Source organism: Phoca vitulina, unplaced genomic scaffold (assembly GCF_004348235.1).
Source record: "Phoca vitulina isolate PV1807 unplaced genomic scaffold, GSC_HSeal_1.0 scaffold1, whole genome shotgun sequence".
Taxonomy (NCBI): Eukaryota; Metazoa; Chordata; class Mammalia; order Carnivora; family Phocidae; genus Phoca; species Phoca vitulina.
In genome coordinates, this window is record NW_022589704.1 from 50,072,820 (window position 1) to 50,094,654 (window position 21,835).

Sequence of the window (21,835 nt, forward strand, 5' to 3'; positions counted from 1 at the left end):
TAACCTTATACCTAAACAAGCTAGAAAAAGAACAAAGCCTAAAGCCAGCAGAAGAAGGGAAATAATAAAGATTAAAGCAGAAATAAATGACATAGAAACAAAGAAACCCCAGTAGAACATATCAATGAAAGCAGGAGCTAGTTCTTTGAAAAAATTAATAAAATTGATAAACCCCTAGCCAGACTTACAAAAAGAAAAGAGAAAGGATCCAAATCACAAATGAGAGAGAAAAAATAACAACTAACACTACAGAAATACAATTATAACAGAATATTATGAAAAGGTATATGCCAACAAATTGTACAACTTGGAAGAAATGGATAAATTCCTAGAAACATAAACTACCAAAACTGAAATAAAAAAATAGAAGATTGAACAGACCAATAACCAGCAAAAAAATTGAATCAGTAATCAAAAATTTCCCAACAAACAAAAGTCCAGGGCCAGATGGCATCACAGGTGAATTCTAGCAAACATTTAAAGAAGAGTTAATACTCACTGTTCTCCAACTATTCCAAAAAATAGAAGTGGAAGGAAAATTTCCACATTCATTCTATGAGGCCAGCATTACCCTGATACCAAAACCAGACATATACTCCACTAAAAAAGAGAACTACAGGTCATTATCTCTGATGAACATGGATGGAAAAAAAAATCTCAAAACACTAGCAAATCAAATCCAACAGTACATTAAAAGAATCATTCACCATGATGCAGTGGGATTTATTCCTGGGCTGTAAGGGGGGTTTAATATTTGCAAAATCAATCAATGTGATATACCACATTAATAAAAGAAAGGGTAAGAATCACATCCTTTTTTGAAATAAAGAGTTATTTGTTTGAGAGAGAGAGAGAGAAAGAAAGAGAGACAGAAAGCATGAGCAGGGGGTGGGGCAGAGGGAGAGGGAGAAGCAAGCTCCCCACTGAGCAGTGAGCCCAATGCAGGCTCAATTCCAGGACCCTGGGATCATGACTTGAACTGAAGGCAGATGCTTAACCAGCTGAGCCACCCAGGTATCCCCATATGATCCTTTCAATATTTGCAGTAAAAGTACTTGACAAAGTACAACATCCATTCATGATAAAAATCCTAAACAAAGTAGGGCTAGAGGGAACATATCTCAACATCATAAAGGCCATATATGAAAAACGCACAGCTAATATCATCCTTGATGGGGAAAAACTGAGAGCTTTTCCTCTGCAGTCAGGAACAAGACAGGGATGTCCAATCTCACTGCTACTATTTAACACAGTACTGGAAGTCCTAGCCTCAGCAATCAGACAACAAATAGAGATAAAAAGCATCCAAATCAGCAAGGAAGAAGTATCACTTTCACTATTCGCAGATGACATGATACTCTATGTTGAAAACCCAAAAGACCCCACCAAAAAATTGCTAGAACTGATACACAAATTCAGTGAAGTCACAGGATACAAAATCAATGTACAGAAATCTGTTGCATTTCTATACATCAATAATGAAGCAGCAGAAGAAAAAAGCAAAGAATTGATAACATTTATAGTTGTACCCAAAACCCTAAGATACCTAGGAATAAACCTAACCAAAGATGTCAAAGATCTGTACTCTGCTAACTATAAAACACTGATGAAAGAAATGACATAAGGAAATGGAAAAACATCCATGCTCATGGATCGGAAGAACAAATATTGTTAAAATGTCTATGCTACCCAAAGCAATCTATGCATTTAATGCAATCCCTATCAAAATACCACCAGCATTTTTCACAGAGCTAGAATAAACAATACTAAAATTTGGATGGAACCACAAAAGGCCCCCGAATAACCAAAGCAATCTTGAAAAAGAGAAGCAAACCTGGAGGCATCGTGATTCCAGACTTCAAGTTATATTACAAGGCTGTGGTCATCAAGACAGTATGGTACTGGCACAAAATCAGACACATAGATCAATGGAGCAGGATAGAAAACCCAGAAATGAACCCACAACTATATGGTCAATTAATACTCAACAAAGCAGGAAAGAATATGCAATGGGAAAAAGTCTTTTCAACGAATGGTGCTGGGAAAAATGGACAGCAACATGCAAAAGAAAGAAACTGGGCCCCTTTATTACACCATACACTAAAATAAAAATGGATGAAAGACCTAAATCCAAAACAGGAAACCATCAAAATCCTAGAGAACACAGCCAGTAACCTCTTTGACATCAGCTGTAGCAACTTCTTACTAGATATGTCTATGGAGGCAAGGGAAACAAAAGCAAAAATGAACTATTGGGACTTCATCAAAATAAAAAGCTTCTGCATAGCAAAGGAAATAATCAACAAAAGTAAGACAACCTACAGAGCAGGAGAAGATATTTGCAAATGACATCTCTGATAAAGGATTAGTATCCAAAATCTGTAAAGTACTTATCAAACTCAGCACCCAAAAAAACAAATAATCTGGTTAAAAAAATGGGCAGAAGATAGGAATAGACATTTTTCCAAAGAAGACCTACAGATGGCTAACACACATGAAAAGATGCTCAACATCACTCATCATCAGGGAAATACAAATCAAAACTACACCGAGATATCACCTCACACCTGTCAGAATGGCTAAAATTAACAAGACAGGAAACAGGTGTTGGTGAGGATCCAGATAAAGGAGAACTCTCTTGCACTGTTGGTGGGAATACAAACTGGTGCAGGCACTCTGGAAAACAGTATGGAGGTTCCTCAAAAAGTTAAAAATAGAACTACCCTATGACCTAGCAATTGTACTACTAGGTATTTGCCCAAAGGATACAAAAATAGTAATTTGAAGGGACACGTGCCTCCTGATGTTTATAGCAGTATTATCAACAATAGCCAAATTGTGGAAAGAAGCCAAATGTCCAACGATGGATGAATGGATAAAAAAGAAGTGGTATATATACGTACAATGGACTATTATTCAGCCATAAAAAAGACAATGACAATTATGCTAAGCAAAATAAGTCAGTGAGAGTAAGAAAAATACCATATGACTTCTTATGTGGATTTCAAGAAACAAAACAAATGAACATGGTGGGGGGTGGGAAGAGAGGCAAACCAAGAAACAGACTTCTAACTATAGAGAACAAACTGATGGTTACTGGAGGGGAGGTGGGTGGGGGGATGGGCTAAATGGGTGATGGGGATGAAGGAGGGCACTGGTTGTGATGAGCATCTGGTGGTGTATGGAAGTGTTGCATCACTAAACTGTACACCTGAAACTAATATTACACTGTAGGTTAACTGGAATTTAAATAAAAGCTTAACTAAAAAAATGTATAGCTAAAAGTAAATAACAATCCAATAAGATAACAGGATTGCAAATCCAGAAATTTTCAATGCATGAATCTTCTTCATATAGAAATTTAATAAATTTATAAAATAAAAAAAATAAAAACAAGACCAAAGTAATAACTATATAAGTATTTTAAAAATAAAATTATATAAAGAAGCTTAACCAGAAAAACAGAAATCCTTTCCCCCAGTCCTTTCCTCTCCTGTCTCACTTACCAGGCATGGCCATTTCATTTTTTTTGTTGTTTTTACATTTTCCTCAGATGCATCAATCTTTCATATTTTGCTACATTTTATCATTTTTCTCCCTTTATGTACATATATAGAGATTGAAAAAGATAGACATGAATTTTTGAACTATTTGAGTGTAGTTTGCATACATCCCCTTAAATACTTCAGTGTGTGTATTCTAAATGCAAGTTGAATATCCTTTTACATCATCACAGTACACGTATCCAATTCACTCGTTTGATATTTTAATTTATCGTTTATATTCCAGTTTCATCAATTGTTCCAACAATGTCCCTTAGAGCATTTGGTCTCTTAGTGCAAGATTAAGTTTAGGGTCAAGGATAACTTGAACACTACTCCTACATTTATGAGTTCACATTCTACTGTAAGTAAGAGCCAGCTAGATCGATCTCTCCCTCCCTCTCCCCATCTCCTCCTCCTCCTTTACTTCTCCTTCTCCTCCTCCCCCTCTCCTCCTCCTTTTCTCCGTCTCCTTCTTTCCCTCCCTCCCTCCCTCCCTCCCTCCCTCTCTTGTGTGCATGTCCTCCCTCCCTCCCTGGCCTTTCTATCATTAGTTTTGACTCATGGATTTCTAATGTATTCAGTGAATTATAATTCATTACTGTTCTTATATCAATGTCCCATATTTGGACAGAGTGTGACCCTTCATGATACCTTATGTGTCCTTATGAGAGAGGTCTTCATCGTTTTTTGAGAATGTCCTTACTTTCTGTCACAGAAAGGTGTTCTAAGCTCACCTTGTACTTTTCCTATTGCAGCCCTGAAATTAATCATTTTTCTAAGTGGGGAATGATATTTAAAAACTAAGACCTGAACATTATGTGTGTTTATTTTCACTGGAGTATAATTGCTTGTAGGCCTTTTAAACAGATAGAGCTAGGAAACCTATTTCTCTATCATTTATTAGTAAACTGGAAAAGTTTAACAACTCACTGGTGGGGGAGAGACAGGGAGGTGTAGAAAGCCCTGATCTTTAGTATTTGCCAATTTCCACGGTGTAAGCATTCCCACTGGGGATGGTTTCAAGCTGCCATTATGAAATCCCTGAATGTGTCTCTGGAAAGAAATGTACAATTGGCTCTCATAAGTCAGTAGGCGTGAACTCCAGTACATGGCCCTAGCTAAGGAGGCTAATCTATCCATCTGCCTATCTATCCCCATCTACCTAATTTCAATCCAACCCCACAGGGTTTTTTCTTGACTTCACTCATTCTATATTTTAACTTCCCTTCTTCCATAGTGAGAATCCTGTCTCTCAACAACATTAACATGGTAGTTCATTTGCTCATTCCTACAAAATACAAAGAATTGTTTAAGAATGGCTACATCCATATCACTACCCAAAACAAACCAATTAAAAATAGTTCAAGATTTATTTGCATTTGCCTAGACTGCAGGCATATAGTTGAATCAATTTTTAAAAGTTCCTAGGATTTGTCCTCCCTTCTCCTTCAGCTTGGTTATGTAGTTTATTTGAAATATAGTTGGATTCATTTATATTTGTTTACATTATTTTGGGGGGTTTTCATTTCATCTTTGACAGTTCTATTTTTTGAATATGTAGAATATTAACATGATTCCAAAAGTACAGAAATGTGTACTTTCAGAAGTTTTCTTCTCTCCTCTATCCCTTCTACCCCGTTCTACCATACCCCATGTAAGTCTCCAATTTCATTAATTTCTCAGTTATCATTCTTGTGTTTCTTTTTGCAAAAATAAATAAACATGTATATTCTTATTTCCTTGTCTTTCTTAGACAAAGGTACCATACTACAGATATTCTTTTGAACTTTGCATTGTTCTCTTTTTAACATATCCTAGAAATCACTCCCATATCAGTTTATACAGATCTTCCTCTTAAAAAAAAAAAAAAACTTAAATGATTTTCCCAGCTACCTACTGCTCTATTGAGTATAAACTATAGCTTATAAACTATAGTTTGTAAAATCAGTCTGTGATATGTGAGCATTTAGGTTGTTTATAGTATTTTGAAATTACAAATAATGTTGCAGTGAAAAACTTTGTGCATATGTATTTTCATATTGTTGAGGTGTATCTTCAGTGTAGATTTTCTAGAAGGTTGCTGGGCAGAAGATAAATGCAGAAGTAGTTTTGGTATATGTTGTGACAACCTTTTTTAGTTCTTCCTCAGGGATTTAGCATGCTTATAGTGCTTTAAAATACATTAATTTAGGGGCACCTGGGTGGCTCAGATAGTTAAGCGTCTGCCTTTGGCTCAGGTCATGATCCCAGGGTCCTGGGATCGAGCCCCGCATCGGGTTCCCCGCTCGGTGGGAGACCTGCTTCTCCCTCTCCCTCTCCCACTCTCCCTGCTTGTGTTCCCTCTCTTGCTGTGTCTCTGTCAAATAAATAAAATCTTTAAAAAAAATAATAAAATACATTAATTTAGACATTGGCATTTGATTTCCCATCATGATAGGTGAGGATTTAGCACACTTAACACCTTTTCTCTTCCTCCTCTTTTCTCCTGCAATCTTACCACTGCTCTCTAGAGTTGGCAACTGGGAGTGGCTGGGGTAAAAGGAATGTTAGCTTCCATAATTTCCCCTAGACCCCGCCCCCCCCCGCCCTGCCCTGAAATAAACACAAATAGTATACTTGCAATTCATTGCAGTTTTAAGACAGATCACCTAGCGTGATTTCAGTAGATGGCCCTCCAGTGTCCTAAAGCTGCTGCTGTCGCTGGCTCAGCTTCTCCACTGGTCAAGGAAGTACCTTCAAACACCTGTTTTTGCTTTCTGCTGTAGCAATGTCACAAACTGGAGACCCAGGCTGGATCTGCATTGTTTGACCTTTATAATATTTTTCAAAGTTTTAAAGTACTTGACAACATTTGAAACATTTTTTTTTAATGTCTTGAGTTGTTTTATTCATAGTTGCCAAAAAAAACTGGAAATAGCCCACATGTATTTCAGTTGGTAAATGGATAAACAAATCCATTTACTTGCTTTTCATGAAATACTACTCAACAATAAAAAGGAAAGAACTACTGATGATACACACCAATAGGAATGACTCTCAAATGCATTATTCTCAGTGAAAAAAAGCTAGACTCAAAAAGTTACACTTATAATTCCATTTATATGATGTTGAGTATTATATGTATCATACACCAAAACTATATAGGGGTGAGTAAATAGATAAGTGGTTGCCAGGAGCTAGGGCTTGGGGATGGGATACCTATAAGGGGCATCAGGGAATATTGGCAGATGATGAAATGGTTCTGTATTTTGATTGTGGTGGAGGTTATATGGCAGCATGTATTTATCAAAACTCATAGAACTGTATATCAAAAATAATAAATTTTGCTATATTTAAGATATACTACAATTTTAAAATTTAAAAGGAATAAAAAGTAATTTAAATGATAAGGTAATTCAATAAAGAAAAAGACGTGTATGACAAAAATTGCGAAGGTGACACCTAGTGCCAGAAATTGAGAGACTTGACCAAGGCACCAAGGTCCATTTTTCATAAGAATCCAGATTCTGGCCTTACTTGGTAAATTGGAATCTCTGGGTCTCTGTTTTCTTCATGACCACAATATTTTGGAGCTGAGAAACTGCTGCCCCATTTAGATAGGGCAGGTGCTAACTGCCCTCATTTATTTTGCATATTTGGCTACCTGACTTTGCAATCCCTGAACTACAAAGTCTCTTCTCTCTCTGAAAGATAAGGATATTAGTGCTCGTATCCTTCTCTTTATCTGGGTCAGTGTATATTTTATATTGTTAAGCTGAAAATCAATGACCGTATTTGTATTTTTATGAGAAATCTGTTTTATAAAGAACATAGCCCACTGAAAAGCCAAGTTGTTGATTGGTCACTCAAAGAGTCTGAATGCATTCTTCAGTTCTATACTCCACATTTGTTTCCTATGTACTCAAGTTTTTCTCAAGCCCAGAGATATAGATGTGCCCCAACACTTCCTCCTTCCTCCTAAGAGACTTCTTTCCCAGGTCTTCTCTTTGTAGTTCCAATCTGACCTGGATCATTTTTAGTCTTCTTGCTTAGCTGTTGTCTTGTGATTTTGCTTCATTGCTCTGTTGGGTTGGAGCCATTGTTTCCTGGATTTTATGTATTTTTTGTTTATGTCTTCATTTAGTGGAGGTATACTGTCCACTAACCACCTAAGAAAAAATATCTTCATTGTCTGCCTGCTATTTGTGCCTGGGAGGTGTGTGTAGAATTTTAGAATTTTATTTTTTCCTCAGAACTTGGAAGGCTTCCTTCCACAGTCTTCCAACATATCCAGAGTTCTTATTACAGTCTGAATCTTGTTCTCCTGTAACTGTGTGTGTGTGTGTGTGTGTGTGTGTGTGTGTGTGTGTGTTCAGAAAGTTTTAGGATCTTCTGTTTGGTTCTAAAATTTGACAATTTCACTTTGAGTAAAAGTGAAAGTGCTTACAATGATCCACAAAGCCCTCTATGATCTGGCTTCTTATTCTGTTTCTCCTCAACCTCTATCACTCTCCCACTAGGTTACTCCTCCACTCTGGCCATAGTAGCCTCTACTGTTCCTTGAACTTGTCAAGCATGCATTGGAGCCTCTGCTCTAGCTATCCTCACTATGAATATGTTCTACCAGCAGATATCCTTGTAGGTATGTTTTTCACCTCCATCAACGTCATCTTCTCCAAGAGACCTACCCTGCCTACCCTATTTAATACTGCAACTCTCCTGCTGTTGCCACCGCTCTCTTGATTCCTCCTATCCTAATCTGCTTTTTCCTTTACTCTATAACCTATCTCTTTCTAACATACTGTAACGTTTACTTATGTTAGGAGTTTATTTTCTATCTTTCCCTGCTAGAATCAAATCCTCATGAGGTCAAGAACTCTAATTTACTACCTTAAATGCATAGAACAAAGCCTAGTACCTTTTAAGTGCTCAATGAATTTTTGTTGAACAATAGGGGTTTGTGTTGAACTCATGTGGCTAGATCATATGATTTCTATTCAGGCAGGCCAAAGGGAAGATGACAAAAAGGATCACAGTGTTCCCTTAGTGGAAGAGTTGAACATAACATCTACTCATTTTGAAATTACAGGCATGCAATTTATCAAGAAAGAAACTGGGATGCATTTTAAATGGACCTCTATAAGCCAACAGGTCTATAATTTGTGGGATGCAATGAGTTGTTCTTTAAAAAAATGAGATAGATTGAGACAATAAATCCATTGGATGGGACTTCTTTGAATATTAACTTGAAGGACCAAATAGGAAACTACCAATCAATTCTACCAGGGTTGGTAACAGCTCTAATGAAAAGTTTTTTGGGAAAAAAGATTGAATAGGTCCTTTCCATTATTTTTGGACTTCAAAATGTTATCCTGTTCCACACTCCCGAACTCCCTTACAAAGATAACCAAGCACACTAGTGTAATTTTAGTTAGTTCAGTAAAAAATATACTTCAGTTGGTGCATGTAATTCTAAAGAAAACTATGAAAGATTACAGCAGAATTTAAAGAACAATTTTTCATTGATGATTTATATACATTTGTGAAGATTGCTTATAAATGGACTTCTACATCTATTTTTCTTTTATTCATTTATTCTCCAAATAAATATTGAATGCTGAGCCCATGTGATCAAAAGTGAACAAGATACACTCCTGGGGCAGGGAAATAGACAAACAGGCCTAAACTTACAAGGTAAATGAATCCAATTTTCTGACTCTTTAGAATATCATTTAAGAGTTTAATTTAAAATTCAGATCTTTAACACTTTGCAAGTGCAAAATATAATTTAAAACCACTTTTAAACATTCACTGTTGAAATGCACTTTTGGCTTTTAAAGATCTCTTTTATTCCCATGTTGCAATTAATTAAAATGTGATATTAAAAATTCTAACTAGAAATCTTATTGCATATTATAATGATTAAATTCCTGTTTTTAAATTGTCCTATATGTATTACACTGGAGTGTCTTGAAACACTGTGTACAGTTTGTATGTCTGTATGCTAATTTATCAAGCAGAAAAGAAATGAGAGGAAGAGCAAAATATAGTTGACTCTTGAACAATGTGGATTTGAATTGCATGGGTCCACTTACATGTGAGTTTTTTTTTTTCAGTAAATAAAGTACAGCACTGTAAATATATTTTCCTTTTGATTTTCTTAATTACATTTTCTTTTCTCTAGCTTACTTTATTGTAAGAATACAGTATATTAATACACATAATAGACAAAATCTGTTAACTGACTGTTTATCTAATTAACAGTAGGCTATTAGTAATTAAGTTTTGGGGGGAGCCAAAAGTTATTCATAGATTTTTCTGACTGTGGGGTGGGGGTGGTTGGTGTCTGTAGGCCCCTTCATTGTTTAAGAGTCAACTGTAGACATTATTGGTTCCAGGTTTTCCTTGTCAAGAAAAATTTCATTGAGGAGGCCAGCTTGAAGAATGTCTTGAATACAAGACATGGAATTAAAGCAGGTTTGGCCAGTATTCTGCTAACAGGTATGGACATATGGACAAATCTGTTTTCCCCAGCTTAGTATCAGGATACATATTAGCTTCTAGCTGGGCTGAACATTCAGGATGTGCATGTGTTTTTAAAATTTCACTGGATTGCAACCCATTTGATACTAACTTGGTCAAAATAGTATTGAAAAATATTGTGTATAAATGGCCACCTGAACATATTTCTCCCTAAAATTCTATCTCTGGAGGCTGAGTGAGGAGTTTTTATGTTAAGGCTTATTCACACCATGGCATGCCAGCTTTTGTTGCGAAAAAGTTATGATTCAGAAGGACTGAAAACTAGGCTCTGGAGTTTCTTTAATTGGAGAATTACTGCTTGGATTCGGTTTTTATGGCTTGATCCTATAATGGATGAATTGACCTACTTCTGAGAGAACACATTTCATGTAGTGTAGATCTGTGTGTGGGTATTTATCCACTGGATTTATACAGTGTATATTTTATCCCAAAGAATGCTAAAAATATTTACTTGTTTAAATACTAGAATAATGAACAAAGGTAGAAAGAGGAGGAGAGAAATATGGTTACTTGGAAAAAGTAAGATAGAAAATAAGCAAAGGCAATGTCAAAAAACAAATCATATTAGCAGGCAGTGTAACTGATATATTAAGCAACTAAGGTTATTTGATATTTGGTGCTGGAAAGTGTGATTATTACTGTCTTAATTTAAGAAAAGGGAAAATTGTTTCATTAAATAATGGTTTTACTTTTGGCATTTTATATAGCAGATTTAAGTACATAGAAATATTGCTCAGTTGTATAAGTCCAAAATATTTACTTCGCAAACTTCTCATATTTCACATGCAGAAAGTTACGCAAACTAAGTAAATAAGCTACCAAGTATTTAGCACCCTAAAGTATTTCAGTGGCTCTTGAAGGTTATAAGTACAAAACAAATTTCTTTTGCTCTTGAAAACCTAGCAATCTACTTTGGAAGACAACGTATAGGAAATTGGAGACCAATACAGGGCTGAATAAAAGCTAATGCTTTCTTATAAACAAAGTTATGTGGTAGTGAGATATTTTTAGAAATTCAGAAATTGATAGGGAATAAAGACATCAGTAAAGGCTTCACAAAGGAAGACGGAGTTTGGATTTAAAGGATGAGGTGAAGGATGAAAAAGGCATCCAAGTGGGACAATACTATGAAGAAGGTGTGAAAATATAAATGAGGCAACTTCCCATAAAATATATTGATATGGAAAAAGTAATAATTAAAAAACTGTAAATGTGCAAATCAAAACTACAGGGTATCACCTCACACTCATTAAGATAGCTACTATGAAACAGAAAATAGCAAGAGTAGGTGAGGATTTACAGAAATTGGAATGCTTGTGGTGGGAATGTAAAATCATGCAGCTACTGTGGAAAACCTTATGGGATTCCTCAAAAAACTAAAAACAGAATTACCATATGATCCAGCAATTCCAACTCTAGGTATATATCCAAAAAAATTGAAATCAGGGTGTCAGAGATATTTGTACAGCCATGTTTATAGCAGCATTATTGTCAATAGCCAAAAGGTAGAAGCAATCCGAGTGTCCCTTAATGGATAAAAGGAAAAACAAAATGAGGTATATACACACAATTGAATATTACTTAGCCTTAAAAAGGAAGAAAACTCTGACACATGCTGCAATATGGATGAACCTCGAGGACATCATGTTAAGTAAAATAAGCTAGTCACAAAAACACAAATCCTGTATTATTCCATTTATATGAGACACCTAATGTAGCAAGTTTATAGACACAGAAAGTAACATGGTGGTTGTCAGGGGCTTGGGGCAGGGGAAAATGGGGAGTTGTTATTTAATGGGTATAGAGTTTTGGTTTTGCAAGATGATAAAGTTCTGGAGATTGGTTACACAACCATGTGAATATACTTGACACTACTGATATGTACACTTAAGAATAATCAAGATAGTAAATTTTATGTTATGTGTATTTAGTCACTGTTTTAAAAAACTAAAAGGAATCAAGAGTTCTAAGGAAGACACCTTATAAACTTGAAACCTCCCTCCCTCCTTCCAAGTTAAAACCTAGATACACTTGATATTCTTGCAGAGAATCCAGAGATACTTCTCTAAGTCTGAAATAGTTGACTGTAGTTCTCATCTCTGTGTACAGTGAGAAAAATAATCACTAACTGTAAGAGATCATAAAGCCCCAGAACTTGAAAGCCTTTCAAGACTTCTAAATAGTCTACCATTCATTGTCCCAGGAAGGAAGTTACCTGGCTTTCCCCTGAGATAAACAGAAGTCCCTGGTGCCTGGGGGCAGCTTGCTGATTTTTGTTCTCCTCTAAAACTAAAGAACACAGATAAGACCAATACTTATGGGAGGACTTATTACTACTATTCATTGCTAACATTTCTCATTCTGAGACAATATTTCAAGTCTCTATCCTTACTTTCTAGATATTTTTCAACTTTTAATACTTCTTAGTTATCCATTCTTATTTTTAGTTTTCTTTTTTCTCAAATAGTTACTCTTTAAAAAATGTGTTACTTATTTCTGAGATTATATTGAAATTGCATATCTTAGTTTTCTACTAATCATTACTTCAATTTAGAGGCATCTAATTTCCAAAACATTGTTTGCCTATTAAATATATTATATGACTACATCTTTATTCCTATACCTATTTTGACTAAATTAATTTTTTTTCCAGTTGAAGTTGTAACTGCTCATGACTAAGCATGTAAGCCTTCAGTAGTGGTCTTACATAGAAAGGCCTAGGCCTAGTCTATGGCTTTGCTAGCACATTTTTGTCCTGACTCATGGACTGTTCAGTAGTAGTAGTTTATAAGTTTTTCTGAACTTCTTGAACAGCAGAACTTGTACACTATTCAGAAGTCAAACACCATGTAAATTGTAGATAAAGTATGCCTACACTATTTCCTTCCACAATTTCTAGAGCCCTTAAGAAGCAGAGACCCCAGCAACTAGTGGGTGATGGGATCCCTTGCTGAAGCTTGACTTAATATGAAAAGTGGTGGTAACACCCATAACTATGAATCATCCCCTCTAGTGTTCATGTGACCAGTGGGGATGTGACTGATTTAAAAGTAGGATTCCCAGTTGTAGAAATACTGAGGGGTTAGGCTAAGGCTGGTGCTTAGGTGAATATATTCTCTAGCTGGTCACAGCGAATATTTTTTCAATGAATAAGAGATTTTTTTTTTAGATAATTCTCTTTTGACTTGAACTTAACTATGTGCATTGGCTACCATCCCAGTTTATATTTTGTATTGCAAAATGAGACAGGTGATCATTATTAAATAACCACTATTACTAATTCCTCCAAACCACTGATCCCTGTTGCAGAGTGACTACTCATTCTGACCCTTTCATTCTTGACTATTTCCATTGGAGTTCTCATCTCCTGATTTGAGTGGCACTTTCTCTTCATTGTCTCTAAAAATAATTATTCATAGACTTGTGAAATCTGAAAACAATATTACAGCAAACATTTAGGTGTTTGAATCCTTCTCAATTTTCTCCTCATAACAAAGAAATTTCTTCCTTGATAGCTATTAAACTTACTAGGACTGTGCTTCCAACTTGGGACACTGTAGCTTACCTAAGATTGTTTCTGGGCCCAGTGCGTATAGGTGCATCTGTACCTCATGGTGGGGTATGAAAGAAATCTTGAGAGTTGCTCCTAGGTTTCCTGGAGGACTGAATTCAGGTATCAAGAGGAATGATAGGCTCTACTCAATAACACAGTGAGAGGGTAAGGAAGACGGTGCACTCCAAGGACTATGGAAGCACATTTGAAGCCAGAAGAAAGTCTGTTCTCTGCCTTAGAACACAGAAGGAAGGAGTTAAAGGGGCAAGGGGGTGTATATTCCAGACTAGAATCTAATTGAGTCCATTTCACTCATTAATTACCCAACTATATACTGTAGAATCTATAGTGTCTTAGATATACCATGTTTCTTTTTTTTGTCAAATTTTTATTTTTTAAAATTTATTTTTTATTATTAACATAAAATGTATTATTTGTTTCAGGAGTACAGGTCTGTGATTCATCAGTCTTACACAATACACAGTGTTCACCACAACACATACCCTCCCCAATGTCCATCACCCAGCCACCTCATTCCCCCCACCCCCCTCTGCTCCAGCAATCCTCAGTTTGTTTCCTGAGATTAAGAGACTCTTTCGGTTTTTCTCCCTCTCTGGTTTGTCTTCTGATATACCTAATGTTTCTTAACTGAGCAATATTGTTCAAATGAATCATCTGAGATGATGTACAATGCACAAAACTCTCTTAAAGAGCTATTTTAAAGGAAAGTCCCATTTCTTAGGAATACAAGTTTTTAAATAAGAGCAGTACTTCACTAGTAACACTGAACTGATGAGTTGTAGAGATAATCCAGGGCAGGAAACCGTGATTTAGGTCAGGAAAAGGTACCCCTAGAAGGAGCAACCACTGATGGTTGACTCTTTGAAGTTGTGGTGTATCTATCAAGGACAAGGGCGAGGTGCTGCCAGCCAAAGGAATGTCCTTTGGGAACAGGAGGAAAGGTGGTTTTAGGAAGATGGTGTACCTGCCCTATCAGGCAGATTCAGTTAGATCTCCCTTGCAGAAAATGGTGAACCTCTGTGTATAGTGAGGCTTCAGTTCTGTTAGTCTGGGCTGACCAGACAATCTCTAGTTAATTCTGTTTGAGAATTCAGTCTTATGACCTGAGTAGGAAACAGGATCATAATTTTCAGGCATTCTGATAGTTTGAGCCAATTACATAGGCTCTAAATAGTGAAGTGGCTCTCAGACTCCAAGTTGGGAGGGAGTAATGAAAGGAAAATGAATTGCACTTACTCTCTTCCAAAGTAGTCCTACTTAGTGCCAACCAATTCCATTTTTATCCTGTAATTTTCCTACCTCTCCTAATACACTGATTTATCTGGCAAACAGATGATTATAAATTTGTCATTTGGAGTTCGGCATGAAATTTCAATAATATTTTAGTTATAAAGACAACACTTTGCCTTTTGAAAAACTAAACTTAGTTATTAAATTTTATTATGGAAATTTTCAAATGGAGAAAATAGAATTGTATAACCAACCTCTATTTATCCATTATTCAGCTCCAGTAAGATACAGTCAATCTCGTTTCATTTAACAACCACCTCCAGCCCCTGGATTATTATATTTTCCCTCCTCTACCCCACCTTCCCCCAACATCCTGGTCAGGGATTATTTTAAAGCAAATTCCAGACATTGCTATTTTGTAAATATTATTAGCACACCTGAACACCATTATTCCCCCTCCCCAAATAATACGTAGTTAATATCAAATATCAGTCCATATTCTAAATATGCTCAAATATTCAATAAATTTTTTGCAGGGTCTGTTTCTTCAAGTCAAAATCCACAAAGTCCACACATTGCTTTTGGCTGATATGACTTTAGAACGTCTCTCTTTAATTTTTTTTTATTTAAAGATTTTATTTATTTATTTGATAGAGAGATCCACAGCAAGTGAGGGAACACAAGCAGGGGGAGTGGGAGAGGGAGAAGCAGGATTCCCGCTGAGCAGAGAGCCCGATGTGGGGTTCAATCCCAGGACCCTGGGATCATGACCTGAGCTGAAGGCAGACGCTTAACGACTGAGCCACCCAGGCACCCCTAATTTTTCTTTTAATCTGTAAGTTACCCTTTCCTCTTCTTTATTCTTGCCATATTTTTTCATTAAGAAACCATGTCATTTGTCCTACAAAATCCTCACATTCTTGATTTTTGTTGCTTGCATATGTATGTTTATCTTAAAAAACACATTATCTCATTTTATCTACAGGACTGCCTGATGAAGTAGGTGGAAGAGATGTTTTTGCCATTTAGTATATGAGTTGATCAGGATACAGAGAGATGAAGTAATGGACATTGCTGCTATGAACATTGGGGTGCAGCTACCCCTTCGAATCACTATGTTTGTATCCTTTGGATAAATACCTAGTAGTGCAATTGCTGGGTCATAGGGTAGCTCTATTTTTAACTTTTGGAGGAATCTCCATACTGTTTTTCAGAGTGGCTGTACCAATTTGCATTCCCACCAATAGTGTAAGAGGGTTCCCCTTTCTCCACATCCAGGCTAACACCTGTTGTTTCCTGACTTGTTAATTTTAGCCATTCTGACTTGTGTGAGGTGGTATCTCATTGTGGTTTTGATTTATATTTCCCTGGTGCCAAGTGATGTGGAGCATTTTTTTATGTGTCTGTTGGTATTTGGATGTCTTCTTTGGAGAAATGTCTGTTCATGTCTTCTGCCCATTTCCTGACCAGATTATAATAGTTTTTGAGTGTTGAGATTGATAAATTCTTTATAGATTTTGGATACTAGCCCTTTATCTGGTAAGACATTTGCAAATATCTTTTCCCATTCTGTAGGTTGTCTTTTAGTTTTGTCAACTGTTTCTTTTGCTGTGCAAAAGCTTTTTGTCTTAATGAAGTCCCAATTGTTCATTTTTGCTTTTGTTTCCCTTGCCTTTGGAGACATGTCTAGCAAGAAGTTGCTGCGGCAGAGGTCACAGAGGTTGCTGCCTGTGTTCTCCTTTAGGATTTTGATGGATTCCTGTCTCACATGTAGGTCTTTCATCCATTTTGAGTTTATCTTTGTGTATGGTGTAAAAAAATGGTCCAGTTTCATTCTTCTTCATGTGGCTGTTCAATTTTCCCGACACCATTTGTTGAAGAGACTGTCTTTTTTCCATTGGACATTCTTTCCTGCTTTGTTGAAGATTAGTTGACCATAGAGGTAAGGGTACATTTCTGGGTTCTCTATTCTGTTCCACTGATCTATGTGTCTGTTTTTGTGCCAGTACCATACTGTCTTGATGATTACAGCTTTGTAATACACCTTAAGTCCAGAATTGTGATGCCACCAGCTTTGGTTTTCTTTTTCAACATTCCTTTGACTATTCAGGGTCTTTTCTGGTTCCATACAAATTTTAGGATTATTTGTTCTAGCTCTGTGAAAAAAATTTGATGGTATTTTGATAGGGATTGCATTGAATGTATAGATAGCTTTGGGTAGCATAGACATTTTAACAATATTTGTTCTTCCAATCCATGAGCATGGAATGTTTTTCCATTTCTTTGTGTCTACCTCAATTTCCTTCATAAGTGTTCTATAGTATTCAGAGTATAGATCCTTTACCTCTTTGGTTAGGTTTACTCTTAGATATCTTATGGTTTTTGGTGCCCTTGTAAATGGGATTTCTCTTTCTTCTGTCTTGTGGTTAGTGTATAGCAATGCAACTGACTTCTGTGCATTGATTTTATATCCTGCCATGTTGCTGAATTCCTGTATGAGTTCTACCAATTTTTGGGTGGAGTCTTTTGGGTTTCAACATAGAGTATCATGTTATCCGTGAAGAATGAAAGTTTGACTTCTTTGCTGATTTTGATGCCTTTTATTTCTTTTTGTTGTCTGATTGTTGAGGCTAGGACCTCCAGTACTATGTTGAACGATAGTGGTGAGAGTGGACATCCCTATCATGTTTCTGACTTTAGGGGAGAGGCTCTCAGTTTTTCCCCATCAAGGATGATATTCACTGTGAGTTTTTCACATATGGCTTTTATGATATTAAGGTATCTTCCCTCTATCCCTACACTGTGAAGAGTTTTAATCAAGAAAGGATGCTGTACTTTGTCAAATGCTTTTTCTGCATCTATTGAGAGGATCATATGGTTCTTGTCCTTTCTTTTATTAATGTGGTGTATCACATTGATCGATTTGCAGATGTTGAACCACACTTGCAGCCTAAGAATAAATCCCACTCGGTCATGGTGAATAATCCTTTTAATGTACTGTTGGATCCTATTGGCTAGTATCTTGGTGAGAATTTTGCCATCCATGTTCATCAGGGATATTGGTCTGTAATTCTCCTTTTTTGGTGGGGTCTTTGTCTGGTTTTGGGAACAAGGTAATGCTGGCCTCATAGAATGAGTTTGGAAGTTTTCCTTGCATTTCTATTTTTTGAAACAGCTTCAGAATAATAGGTATTAATTCTTTAAATGTTTGGTAGAATTCCACTGGGAAGCCATCTGGTCCTGGACTCTTGTTTGTTGGGAGATTGATTACTGCTTCAATTCCCTTGCTGGTTATGGGTCTGTACAGGTTTTTCTATTTCTTCCTGTTTCAGTTTTGGTAGTCTACATGTTTCTAGAAATGCATCCATTTCTTTCAGATTGCCTAATTTGCTGGCATCTAGTTGCTTGTAATATGTTCTTATAATTGTTTGTATTTCTTCAGTGTTGGTTGTGATCCCTTCTCTTTCATTTATGATTTTATTTATTTGGGTCCTTTCTCTTTTCTTTTTGATAAGTCTGGCCAGGGGTTTATCAATCTTATTAATTCTTTCAAAGAACAAGCTCCTGGTTTTGTTGATCTGTTCTACTTTTCTTTTGGTTTCTATTTCATTGATTTCTGTTCTAATCTTTATTTCTCTTCTCCTGCTGGATTTAGGCTTTATTTGCTCTTCTTTCTCCAGCTCCTTTAAGTGTAAGGTTGTACATTTGAGACTTTTCTTGAGAAAGGCCTGTATTGCTATATATTTCCCTCTTAGGACTGCCTTTGCTGCATCCAAAGGTTCTGAATTGTTATGTTTTCAGTTCTATTTGTTTCCATGAATTTTTTAAATTCTTCTTTAATTTCCTGGTTGACCCATTCATTCTTTAATAGGATGCTCTTTAACCTCCATATATTTGTGTTCCTTTCAAATTTTCCCGTGTGATTGAGTTCAAGTTTTAAAACATTGTGGTCTAAAAATATGCAGGGAAAACCCCAGTCTTTTGGTACCAGTTGAGACCTGATTTGTGGCCCAGTATGTGATCCATTCTGGAGAATGTTCCATGTGCACTCAAGAAGAATGTGTATTCTGTTGCTTTAGGATGAAATGCTCTTAATATATCAGTGAAGTCCACCTGGTCCAGTGTGTCATTCAAAGCTCTTGTTTCCTTGTTGATCTTCTGCTTAGATGATCTGTCCATTGCTGTGAGTGAGGTGTTAAAGTCCCCTACTATTATTGTATTATTATCAATGTGTTTCTTTAATTTTGTTATTAATTGGTTTATATAATTGGCTGCTCCCATGTTAGGGGCACAAATATTTGCAATTGTTAGATCTTCTTGTTGGATAGACCCTTTTATTAGGATATAATGTCCTTCTTCATCTCTTATTACAGTCTTTGGTTTAAAATCTAGTTTGTCTGATATAAGGATTGTTACCCCAGTTTTCTTTTGATGTCTATTAGCATGATAAATGGCTCCCCCCACCCCCACTTTCATTCTGGCGGTGTCTTTGGGTCTAATGAGTCTCTTGCAGATAGCAAGGGTTCTGTTTTTTTTATCCAATCTGATACCCTGTGTCTTTTGATTGGAGTACTTAGTCCATTTACATTCAGAGTAATTATTGAAAGATATTAATTTAATGCCATTGTATTACCTGTAAAGTCACTGTTTCTGTATACTGTCTCTGTTCCTTTCTGATCTTTGTTACTTTTGGGCTCTCTCTTCTCAAAGAATCCCCTTTAATATTTCTTGCAGGGCTGGTTTAGTGATCACCAATTCTTTTAGTTTCTGTTTGTCCTGGAACCTTTTTATTTCTCCTTCTATTCTGAATGACAGCCTTGCTGGATAAAGTATTCTTGGCTACATATTTTTCTCATTTAGCACATTGAATATATCATGCAAGTCCTTTGTAGCCTGCCAGATTTCTGTGGACAGGTCTGCTGTCAGCCTTATGTTTCTACCCTTGTAGGTTAAGGACCTCTTATCCTGAGCTGCTTTCAGGATTTTCTCTTTATCTCTGAGATTTGCAAGTTTCACTATTATATGTCAAGGTGTTGACCTATTTTTATTGATTTTGAGGGGTTTCTCTGAACCTCCTGGACTTGAATGCCTGTTTCCTTTCCCAGATTAGGGAAGTTCTCCACTACAATTTGTTCAAATATACCTTCTGCCCCCGCCCTTACTCTGGGACCCCTATTATTCTAATATTATTTCACTTTATGGTATCGCTGATTTCTCAGATCCTCCCTTTGTGATCCAGTAGTTGTTTTTCTTTTTCTCAGCTTCCTTATTTTCCATCATTTTGTCTTCTATATCACTGATTCTCTCTTCTGCCTCATTTACCCTAGTAGTTAAAGCCTCCATTTTTGACTGCATCTCAATAATAGCCTTTTTTATTTCAGTCTGATTTGATTTTATTTCTTTTATTTCTACAGTAATGGATTCTCTAGTGTCTCCTATGCTTTTTCCAAGCCCAGCTAGTATCTTTATAATCGTTGTTTTGAATTCTAGTCCCAACATCTTATATCCATAATGATTAAATCCCTGGCAGTGAGTACTGCCTCCTGCTCTTTCTTTTGGGGTGAGTTTCTCAGTCTCGTCATTATGTCCAGAAAAGAATAGATGAAAGAGAGAGAAAATACAAAAATAGCAACAACACCAGAAATATACAAACAAAACAAATCAGAAGAAAACAGAAACAAAAACAAAAACAAAAACAAAAAGAGAGAGAGAAAAAAAAAACAAGAAGTAAAACAGAACACAACAATAAACTAGATCCTGGGTGTATTTTGGTCTATTAGAAGAAACTAGATCCTAAAATAAGAAAGAAAAACTTATATATATATATTATATATATATATATAATATATATATACATATACAAAATAAAATTGAATACAATGAAAGGAAGCAAAAAATGTAAATATATATATATCATAAATGTAAAAGTAAAAATTAAAAAAGACTTAAAAGTAGAATTGATAAAATAAGAAAATAGCTGAAAAGGAAAAAAAAAACATGAAAGACTAAAGAATAATAAAAAAAAAACAATGAATGCTGTAAACTCCCCAAGAGCTGAAGTTTTGCAGTTCTCTATGATCAGTAAACTTGGTATTAGCCAGATGTTCCTGCTGGTTTTCTGGGGGAGGGGCCTGTTGTGCTGATTCTCTGGTGCTTAGCCTTGGGTGGAATTGTACCCCCCACCCCTTGCCAGGGGGCCAGGCTCAGTGTAAGCTGCTCCAGATTGCACTATGTGGCACTGTTTTGCTCCCTGAAAGATTTCAGCACTGATGGGGAGGATGAAAATGGTGATGCCCCAATCTCTAGCCCTGGAGCTGATAGTTTGTGTCCCCTACTCTTCAGTATGCCCTCATAGAAAAGTAATCACTCTTGTCTCCCTGGTTTCTGTCTGCACTCTGTGTTCACCCAGCCTATGACCAAGGCATGTGACCCCATTTTGAGTCTCCAAACTTTACAGACTCCTGTGGTGTGGACCCACGCTGTTCCTCCCATGGGAGGGAGGGGGCTCTCATCATGCTTCTGCCTTTTGCTGGGTCCCTGCTTGGAGGGTGGTTGCCATACTGTGCAGCTGTTTGGGGTTTATAGCAACACCAAGCAGGAAGCTGACACCTAGACAGGCTGTTTGCAGCCGCCTTTCCTGCTCTGGTGTTTGGGAACTCTGCCATACTCAGACACCCTCAATCTTTTTGTGACCCCAGGGATCCTAAGACCACGCTGTCTCACCTGGGATTCTGCCTGGCTTCACCACCTGAGCACTTTTCGGGCAGGGACATCCCTCACCAGAGCCAACTTCTAAAGTTCCAATTTTTTACGTTGCTGCTTATATCACTTTCCAGTAGCTGGCTTATGGAGGCTACCTTCCCTCACAGTTTATCTTCCAATAGATCACCTTAGATTCACTTCTCCTCACCTCCTACCTTGCAAAGTGGTCACTTTTCTATTTGTAGCATTGTAGCAATTCTTT